This window comes from Psammomys obesus, unplaced genomic scaffold (genome assembly GCF_907164565.1).
Source record: "Psammomys obesus unplaced genomic scaffold, mPsaObe1.curated_primary_1811, whole genome shotgun sequence".
NCBI classification, from domain to species: domain Eukaryota; kingdom Metazoa; phylum Chordata; class Mammalia; order Rodentia; family Muridae; genus Psammomys; species Psammomys obesus.
The window spans coordinates 7,477,904-7,488,122 of NW_026586589.1; the positions used below are offsets into that span (position 1 = coordinate 7,477,904).

Sequence of the window (10,219 nt, forward strand, 5' to 3'; positions counted from 1 at the left end):
GGCAGCAGGAGACGCGACTTCCAGCACCTCAGATCAAAGCTGCACCTTACAAGGGAAAACTGAGGCCAGACAGACGAAGGGGCCTTCATAGCAAAACTAGTCAGCAGTGCACCCAAGACACTAGGTAGAAACACTCTCTCTACATGGTCCCACCGTTAGCTACCTGTTGACCCTTCTCTAGACCTTAGTTCTGACTACACAAGAGTCCTGAAGCTAAAGCATGGTGGCTCACACCTGTTGTCCTAACACCTGGGAGGCTGAGCCAGGAGAAATGCTGTGAGTTCCAGGCCAGCCTGGGCTAAGAGTGAGATCCTGTCTTAAAAACAAACAAATACCCTAACTAAAATGTTCAATCCCCATCCTGAAAGGCAAAGAGGATGGACATCAGAAGAAAAAAAAAATAGGAAACAACCTCAGAACCTGCTACAGAGGGCCTCTGAAAGCCAGAAGAAAACAGGAAACAACCTTGAAACCTGCCACAGAGGGCCTCTGAAAGCCTCTGCAGTATAGACTGTCAAAGCAGATGCTGAGCCTGATGGCCAACTGATGGGCAGAGTGAATGGAATTTTATGTAAGAAGTGGGAAATAGTAAGAGCTGGAGGGGATGGGAACGCCACAAGCAGAGCAACAGAACAAGATAATTTGAACCCAGGGAACTTCCCAGAGACTCATACTCCAACCAAGGACTATTCGTGGAGATAACCTAGAACTCCTGCACAGATGTAGCCCATGGCAGTTCAATGTCCAAGTGGGTTACATAGTAATGGGAAGAGGGACTGCCTCTGACATAATCTGATTGGCCTGCTCTTTGATCATCTCCCCCTGAGGGGGGAGCAGCCTTACCAGGCCACGGTAGAGGACAATGCAGCCAATTTTGATGAGAACTGATAGACTAAGATCAGAAAGGAGAGGAGAACCTCCCCTATCAGTGGACTTGGGGAGTGGCATGCATGCAGAAAGGGGAGGGAGGGTGGGATCGGGAGGGGAGGAGGGAGGGGCTTATGGGGGGATACAAAATGAATAAAGTGTAATTAATAAAAAATAAAAAAAAAAAACAAAAAACAAAAAACAAATAAGCCAGGTGGTGGCGGCACATGCCTTTGATCCCAGGACTCAGGGAGCAGAGGCAGGTGAACCTCTGAGTTCGAGGTCAGCTTGGTCTACAGAGTGAGTTTCAGGACAGCTAGGGCTGTCTCAAAAAACAACAACAACAGAAACAGTACTGAAGAGGCAATCCTAAACTTTCCTGGGTGACACAGAGACTTAGAGAGTGCACATGGATCCTCTCCTGGGGACAGTGCACACTCCTTATGTGCCTGCTGCTATGTAAGTTTCTCTGATGTGAATCCCGGAAGGGATAAACCAGCCCTTCTGCGTTGTTTTAGCAAGAACAATGTCTAAAAACCCACCCTAGGCCTTAGTGGCATAAGACCCTCCCTTGAGTGATTTCACATATCCAGTTTCTGTCCCCTTGCCCGTGGCAAGGCCTCTGTGGCTAGAAGTTGCAAAGCTCCTTGGTCAAGGTCTCGGTAGGGTGGCTGAGCTGGGCCAGGCTACTCAGCTGATAGTCAATGGGCAAGGATGGGGTGGTCTCCGAATGAGACCATAGCTGCCCAGTGTCTAAGGTCAACAGCCCGGCCTGTTTGGGAGTCTGGGCTTCTGAGCTGTACTTGGAACGAGAGTGCTCTGTCCCAGCACTCTGCTGTCCCTCTTCTACCCCAGGGAACCCTGGGGCTCCCGGCTCTGGCCTCAGCCCACTTCCTCCAGAGTTCCAGCCATCATTAAGCCAGCCAGGGGATCCCCAAGCCCCTTCTATAGACAACTGACCTGCAGACAATAAGTTCTTTAACTGGAAGACTCAACATCGTTTCTGAGGAATTAAAGTGGTCAGTGGGAAGATAACTAGAAAAAAAAAAAAAAAGGTAAAGGAGGCCAGGTATGGTGGTCCATGTTCTTCATCTCAGCACTCAAGAGGCAGAGGCAGGAGGGTCTCTCTGACTGTGACGCCAGCCTACGTAGCAAGTTCCAGGACAGCCAAGGCCACATAGTGAGGCCCTGTCTCAAAAATAAACATATCGGCTGGTGATGGCGCACACCTTTAATCCTGGGCTCAAGAGGCAGGGGCAGGCACATCTCTAAGTTCTGAGTTCAACGCCAGCCTGATCTACAGAACAAGTTCCAGGACAGCCAGGAACGCTACACATGGCCACCCTAAGGCCTGTAGCCCCTGACACTGTGGCAAAGCACAGGCTTGGAGTCCCAGTGCTCAGAATGAAGAGTTTGTTCTTAGAATTTGAAAAACCTCCTAAATGTCCTCACAGGCCCCAAGAAAGACTCGAAAGTACCTGTGGGCTTTGGCTAGATCAAGATTTAAACCCCAGCTGGGCTTCTTGCTGGCTGAGCACTGGGTAGGCCAGGGCATATTATTTAGCCTCCTCTGATGTGACAGGGATTGTAGTCTGTGTCCCTGGGTAGTGAGTGGCAAGGATTAAAAGACAGAAGTCTCAGGAAGCGCTTAGCATAGCACCTGGTGCGAAGAAGAAGCCGATAAGTGACAGCAGAGATTTCTAAGTCTCTGCAGTGAGCCTATGACACCCCAGGCTTTCTAATTCCAGGTAACCCCAAATCAGTCACCTGAAGTGGCTCTGCAGACTTTATCTTTAGACCTATAATCTCAAGAGAGGGTGGAGAGGGACGGCATACAAAGGCAAAGTGGAGAGAGTTCGAGAAACCCCAGGGGAGGAAGGAGGAAGCGGGAAGTACGAGGTGAGGCGGAGCTCCCCAGCTTGGGAAAAGATGTTTTATTGGAAGCTGCCAAGCTAGGATAACCCTCTTCCTCTCACCTATTCCCAGAGCCTTCCCAAGGCCAGGACTACAAGAACTCAGCCTGCAGGGAAGCACAGGCCTGGGTGCTGAAGCCTTGGGTTACCTCCAGGAGCTGCCTCCCCACACCGCTGCCCAGGGCAGCTTCCTCCTCTCCCGCTGGAGCACACAGAGTGGCCACTGCCAGGCTGGGAACTGAACAACCTGCCTGGTCAGCCACACGGGGACTGCTTTCTCACTCAGCCCCCATGGACCTCTTTCTTTTCTTTTTAAGTGTGTATGAGTGTATGCCCGCACGTGTCTGTGAATACCGTGTGTGTGCCTGGTGGCCAGTGAAGCCAGAAGAGGGCGGTGGGTCCCAGAACTGGAACTGGAGTTACAGTTATGAGTCTTGGTGTGGCTGCTGGGAACCGAGCCTGGGTACTCCAAAAGTCCAGGAAGCACTCTTACACTGAGCCATCTCTTCGGCCCCGGGGCCTCTTTCTGGCTGCTGACCCTCCAAGCTGCATTCTCACCTCTCTCTAGGAATTGTACAGTACCCTCTTTAGGCATCTACAGGCCCTAAACTCATGATTCTGGGAGGGAAGTAGCAACTGGGGAAAACACATGGTTCAGGAGCCACAGATGACATTTTTGTTGTTCTTGTTGTTTGTCTTTTGACAACAAGGTTTCTTGTGGCTGTCCTGGAACTCACTCTGTAGACCAGGCTGGCCTCAAACTCATGGAGATCCGCCTACCTCTGCCTCCCTGAGTGCTGGGATTAATGGGGTGTGCCACCACAATTGGCCCAGATAAGGTATGTCAGTTGTCACTGACAGCTCTGGGGTGTCACTTCTATCTTAGCTTAAGTTCCCCTTCCCAGGCTAATGAGCAGCAACAGGATTTGTGCCCATGGATTCCCCAGCTCTGAGCTTGGTAATACTTTGTGTAAAGCCTCTATGTGAGGGAGAAGAGACAGGCCCTCCCTGGGAGAAGAGTGGGCTGGGCTCTGCTGAGGTGCAGCGGATGTGGCAATGGCCAGGGGTTATTATGATGATGAAGGTTATAATTAAAAAATCACAGCAACAAACCCTTAAGCGATTCACAAAGAGCTCTCTCATTATTTCCCGGGATTTGGGATCTGGCAGGATTGATCTAGATTCTAGACCCATTCTAGACTCTAGGAGATGATTCTTCACATCTGAAAATGTAGCAGGGTTAAGTAACTTCCCAGCTACTCAGTGCAGAGATGGGGAGAGCCCTAGAGGAAACAGTAACCGAGTACAGTACACAGCTCCATCCTGGCCAGTCTTATCACTGTGACACTGTCACAGGGACTGTTGTCCCCAGTTCATAGCTGAGGAAACTGACCCCACCCCCCACCCCACCCTGCTACGGCTCATGGCCACTCTGTTCAGAGCCTAAGTTCGATCTGAGCCTGAGGACTCTAAGGCTATGCTCTTTCCTGTCTTCTGTCTAGAGTGGGTTGAGTAGGGACACCCACCCTTCCCACCTTGCCTAAGCAGAACCTCAGAATAAGACCGTATTTGGAAATAGGGTCTTTGCAGACGTAATCAGTCAAATTAAAATGAGAACAGAGAGGATTCAGGCTCCTTAAAAGAAAGCCACAAAGACAGGGAGAAAGTCACATGATGGCAGGGAGAAAGTCACATGATGACAGGGAAGCAGTCACATGATGACAGGGAAAAAGTCACATGGCGACTACAGTAGGAGACCAGGCAAGCAAGTCAAGGCCACAACTGCTGGCTTCCTCCAGAAGCCAGTGGGGAGCAGAGTTCTGGAAAAGAAGGTACCGCCTGGCTGACAGTGAACATCAGGCTTCCAGAACAGAGAGAATTTGGGCCACCCCACCCCCCCCAGCTGTGGCCTCAGGAGGGTAACAAACAGAAGCAGACCCGGAATCTAGAGCTCTATTTTATGGATTCCCACTCTCCAAGCAGCTGTGGAGTTAAGACATCTCAGTCCATTCCCTGGGCCACTTGACTTCCGGGCTCCTACAGGCACACACGCATGCAGACACACATGCGCGGGCACATGCACACAGCTGATGATGTTTATCAGGACCTGTCTCTATCCAGGTCCTTAAGCCTCCCCCTCTATCTAAGCCAGCAGTTCCCACCACCTGGGGAGCTGTTTTGAAATGCAAATCCAACCCTTCCTGGTTTGCTTGCTTTTCCCTAGTCCCAGCCACCAACCAGCAAGACTAGGTGAAGCTCTTCCACAGAAACAGGGCCGTTCTGCCTCCCCCAGCTCTGAAGCCACTCACTCTGCCCTTACCACCCACCAGCTTTTGCTTCAATCACATGAAACTCTTTGGGATAATAAGCCACATAGCCTTGGCACATACCGGTCCAACAAGACCATATCTAACCCAAACACCCCCTTTTCCTCTCCTCTAAAGCCTCCATAACCAGTCACACCTCCCCACAGTGCCTCAGCGTCTTCGTGCGAGTGCATCCTTAGGCACGCGCTGCCACACCCAGGCCGTGAACCTTGCTGTGCTCCTTTCTCTTTCTGCAGGTCCAGGGCCCAGCACAAAGGCATTTAAGCAAGCCGAACCAAACTGTGCAGTAGCCGGAAGAGTAATAACAGCTAACATTTACCAAATGTTTAATCTGTGCCCACATTGTGCTGATCGCCCCATATGTGTAGTCTGGTTTAACTCTCAAAGCAGCCCTGTGAACAGAGACTCCTATCGGCCCGCTCTACAGGTGAAAAGACAAGAAGGAAGAGATGACCGAAGTCACAAGCAAAGCCTGGATGTCTCGGGCACAGCGCCAGCACCCGTTAAGGGTCTGTCCTTATCTGATTCAGTTATCAGCTATGGGAGGCAGAGGCAGATCTCTGTGAGTTCGAGGCCAGCCTGGTCTACAGAGCAAGGTCCAGAACAGACATGGCTACACAGAGAAACCCTGTCTCAACCCCTTTCCCCCCAAGAAAAAGAGGGACACAATCATTCCTTGCCCAATGTGTCTACCCTTTATCTACCACCTATGAGTTAGCCACCTCAGTTTTCAGACCAGCTGTTGCACTGGAATCCCGACGCATGCTTTCAACCCTTACTTTACACAATAATGGCCCTGGTGGCTAACAATAGTGATGTTAGCGACGGAGATATACCAGAGTAGCCACAAAAGCACTTCCTGTAAGTGAAAAGATGAAAGTTCTCAGCTCAATGTGAAAAAAAAAAAAAATTATATATATCGCACGAGGATACTGCCCAGGGTGGGGAGGTGTGATTGGTTATGGAGGGGAAAAAATATATGGTATGTATGCAATTCAGTACTATTCACTTTTAGACATCTCCTAGGGAGTCTTGGACTAAATCCCCACTGGATCAAGAGGGCCGACTGCACACCCCAACACCGTCATTGAATGGAAGAAGAAACATGCAAAGGAGGAAAAGTGGTGTGTCCAGCCACACCCCAAGTCTTTAGGTTCCTCATTCACTCTCATCCTCTGCACACTCTCATGGGATCCTGTTTCAGGAGGACACAGAACAGAAGCAAGGATGTGTCTCCCAGGAGCGTTCCCCTCCCTTCCAGGCAGAGCCATCCCAACTGGGGCCACACAGTGAGAGCTCTACAGCCAGGAGTGGGAAAGAAGATGGAACCTGCCTGAAAACAATTCATGTCCTGCTTGGATAGAAGTACGGCAAGAAAGCTTAGGGAGGGACTTAAGAAAGGGTGTCATTTAGCCTCATCCCCTATTTTAGACATTAATTTGTGCGACAGGCTTACGGAAGACAAATCAAAAGCCGGACACCATGCGGGACACTAGGAAGATGAATAAGCAAGTCCTTGACCAGGTGGCATTTACAGTCTAGTTGAGAGAGACAATCAAACAAGTTCAGGTATAAGTACACACACACACACAAAGCCCTATGGGGGACAGGAGCACCAAGAATGATTAAAGGCTAATAGTCCCCTAACCTAGGGGGGGCGGCAAGCCCTGTCTCCTCCCACACAGTTACACTGAAGTCGGAGGCAGCAGGTCCCAGAGAAACGTGGGCAAGGACTAGACTGTATCCGCCTTCTTGTAAGTTAAGGTAAGGGTTGGAGAAAATGAGCAATGGGAGGAAGCTACAGGGTGAGATTTTTGCTTTGGTCAGCAAAGGAGTTATTTGTCTAAGATCACAAGGAAGACCTGGGGCCTGCAGCCAGAACCCCTACCTAGTAATGGAGGCTTTTGGGTCTACTTCAGGTACATGTAGGGCAGACTGCAAGAAGGAAGGGATTTCCCTTGTTTCAACCTAGAAGTTCCTGCCTCCTCTTGAGGGCTGCAGAACAGGTCAGACTAATTTGCATTTGTTAAAACATAGATTGCTTATTTTTGTACGGTGTAGGTCTACCAGGAGGCGACAAATTTGCATTGCTAATAAACTGGTAACCCTGCTGCAGATGGCAAGCTGACCACACCAGGGCTGGTGCTCTGGGCTCTGGTAAGTGGCAGATGGTGAGTAGAGAGGATAGCCAGCATCTCTGAGGGCAAGAAGGGTGAATTCCTGGCTAGCAAGATGTCTCAGCGGGTGAAGGCATTTCCTACCAGGCCTGATGACCTGAGTTCAATCCCCGATGCCCACTACATAGGAGAGGATGGACTCTTGAAAGTTATCCTCTGACCTTTGCCCCCCCCCAACCCCGCCACACACAGATACATATAAAATGTAAGAAAAAAAAAAGTTTAAGAACAGTGAGTTCGCAGGGCACAATGGTGCACACCTTTAATCCCAGTGCCCAGAGCCTGGTCTACTAGGGGATTTCCAGGACAGCTAGGGCTACACAGAGAAATCCTGTCCCAAAAAACAAACAAAAAACAGGGCTGGAGAGATGTCTCAGTGGTTAAGAGCACTGTCTGCTCTTCCAAAGGACCCAAGTTCAATTCCCAGCACCCACATGGCAGCTCACAACTGTCTGTTAATGCTGATTCCAAGTGCTCTGACTCCTTCACACTAATGCATATAAAATAAAACCAAATAAATATTTAAAGAAAAAAAAAAAAACAAAGTCCAGCCTCAAAGATCCAACACTGAGCTCCCTCACCATCTAACCAGAGAGTCTGAGGTGCAGGAAGGTCAAAGTCCTTAGGAGAAAAGAAGCTTAATAAATATTAAACACAGAAGAGTTTGGTTGTTGGGGAAAAAAAAAAAAAAAAAAAGACCCCTGGAACCCAGCACCTCTCCTGAGGTGTGTATTCAGGGAAAGATAAGAACCCCAGCTTCACCCCCATTCTATCACTATCCAATTGTCCCCCTTTTACACACTCAGCTCCCTCCCTTTCTACTCCAAATCCTGCACACTTATCCCTGTACACAAGCCAAGCAGCCAAGAGCAGTGAAGTTAGGGAGAAGAGCCAGGAGAAGGTGGGAGCTTGCTTGCCTGTCCTTCCCTTCCCTCTGTGGGAGCCTCAGCCTCTCTAGATCCAGTCCACCCACCTAAAAGCCTGCAAAGGCAGAGACTAAATCCCCGAACTGGACTTCCTTTTCACCTCGTTTTTCGAATACGGGGAGGAGGGGGGGCTCTCTCTGTTCTTCCAGTTAGCAGCAAAATGGCCCTTCTCTCGCTGCTCCACAAGCAGGCTCCCCCATACACCACAGCTACACACACAGGAAAACAAACACACCAGAACTTATCAAAACAGAAGTCCATGTACATTTCCTGTTCCTCAGTAAAATGTACACATGCAGCTACATGCACAAAAAATAGACAGGGAGAACGCACACATGGCACAGAGACTAGACATGCATGCGGTGCCCAATACACGGTACAGACACACATCTCTCAAAGTACAGAGGCCTCCCGGGAAGGGGATTCCTTCGAGCGGGGCGCTGGCCCTTTAAGACAGTGATTGGTCTTACTCGTCCTTTTAGGGTACCTAGGCTGGAGCTCTGCCCGGCGTTGAGGGTGAAGGTGGGAGCGCCGCGGACCAAGCTGGGCTGCATCTGGCCCCGGTGACGGTCCCCACTCCACTCGGAAGCCGCCGGGTTCTCCCAGCACCCCACACCCACGCCCGCACACACCCACCCCTCACACTCACACTCCCGGGATTCAGGCAGGCCACGCCCTCCGCCCAGCTCCGCCGGGAGGCAGGCTCGGCTGTCAGAAGGGCGAACCCCGGGTGTGGCTGCCCACCTGCCGGCAGGGAGCCTCGGCTGGGCGAGGGCGCCCCCGCCGCCGCCGCCGCCGCCGCCGCCGCCGCCCACTTCCCCGGCCGGGGCCGGGCTCCGGGCGACGCCAGCGCCTCGGCCGCCGCCCCCACCCCCTCCTCCTGGCAGTGCGGAGACAAAGCCGAGCACACGCACACGGGGGCTACGCGGGGGCTCACACGCGCACACGCGGGGAGTCACACCGGCTGGCGTGCACACAGCGAAACACACACACGCACACGCGCGCACACCCGCCAGCGCTTCAGCCGCGAGCGAAGCCATCCGCGCAGGCACACACCCTCCTCCAGAGGTACACGCGGCTCCACACTGGGACACACCCTCTTCCAGGCACCTCCGCGGAGAGGCACACGCAGACACGCGCGCCGACCCTCACCCAGATCAGCGCACCGACCGGCCCCTTCCTCGGATGCACACGCGCGCACGACGCCGAGCATCCACTCGAAAAGACCCACAGACCCGGGCGCGTTCACATCCAGCGCACACCGGGAGACGTGGAGCCCGCGCGCACACGTACCCGCAGGGACGGGGATCGAGGCTCGCGGCTCCGGCCACGCGCGTCCTCCGGCACGCGAGGCTCCGGACGGTCTCCGCGCCCTGCGAGCCTGGCAGCGGGGGCACAGCTTCCGGGAGCCGTGCGTCTGTTTGTCTGTCTGTCTGTCTGTCTCTCGGTCCAGGCGGCTCCGAGGCGCTCAGGAGCTGCGCAGAAGTGCCCCGCGCCTCGCTCGCTCCTCCGCTCCCTCCCACGGCGCTCGGCCCCCTCCCCTCCCCTCCCCTCCCTCCCGCCCGCTCCACACACCCCCTCTCCCCCTCTGCCCCGCCCCGGCGGCTCCCTAGGAGGAGGAGGAGGAGGAGGAGGATGAGGAGGAGGAGGAGGAGGAGGAGGAGGCCGTGGCGAGCCCGGCCAGGCAGCGTCCGGAGGGCGTGCTAAGCGGCGAGAGCGCTAGCCGCTGGCCCCGGAGCCCAGAAGCCGGGGAGGGCGGCTCGGAGGGGCTTGCGCCCTGCCAGCCCGCGCCGCTCTCCTCCCCACGTGGGCCAGGCTTCCACCTGAGCCTCGGCGGAGCCCGGAGGCCCGCGAGGAGGGACCGCGAGGGGGAGACTCCACGCGCAGCCTCCTCTTCCTCCACGTCCCCAGGCCCGTGGGCTCGGCCGCACCCAGAGGATCGCCGCGGGTCCCGAGGCCGCTGCTCCTCCGCTGTGACCAGTTGTTAGCCTGGGCTAGCCCGGTGCGCC

The 10,219-nt window shown here is 53.5% G+C and overlaps 1 protein-coding gene across 11 annotated transcripts in view; it reads right to left on the minus strand.

Annotated features, from left to right (window-relative positions):
- The window catches only part of Epb41l1 (erythrocyte membrane protein band 4.1 like 1), a 119,497-nt gene extending 109,766 nt beyond the window's left edge, over nt 1-9,731 (minus strand). For all 11 annotated transcript variants that reach the window (XM_055602294.1, XM_055602287.1, XM_055602299.1 and 8 more), the window contains exon 1: nt 9,504-9,731. The gene's annotated coding sequence lies outside the window, so the exon portion shown is untranslated. The remainder of the gene's footprint in view (nt 1-9,503) is intronic.
- Between the last annotated feature and the right edge of the window lie 488 nt (nt 9,732-10,219).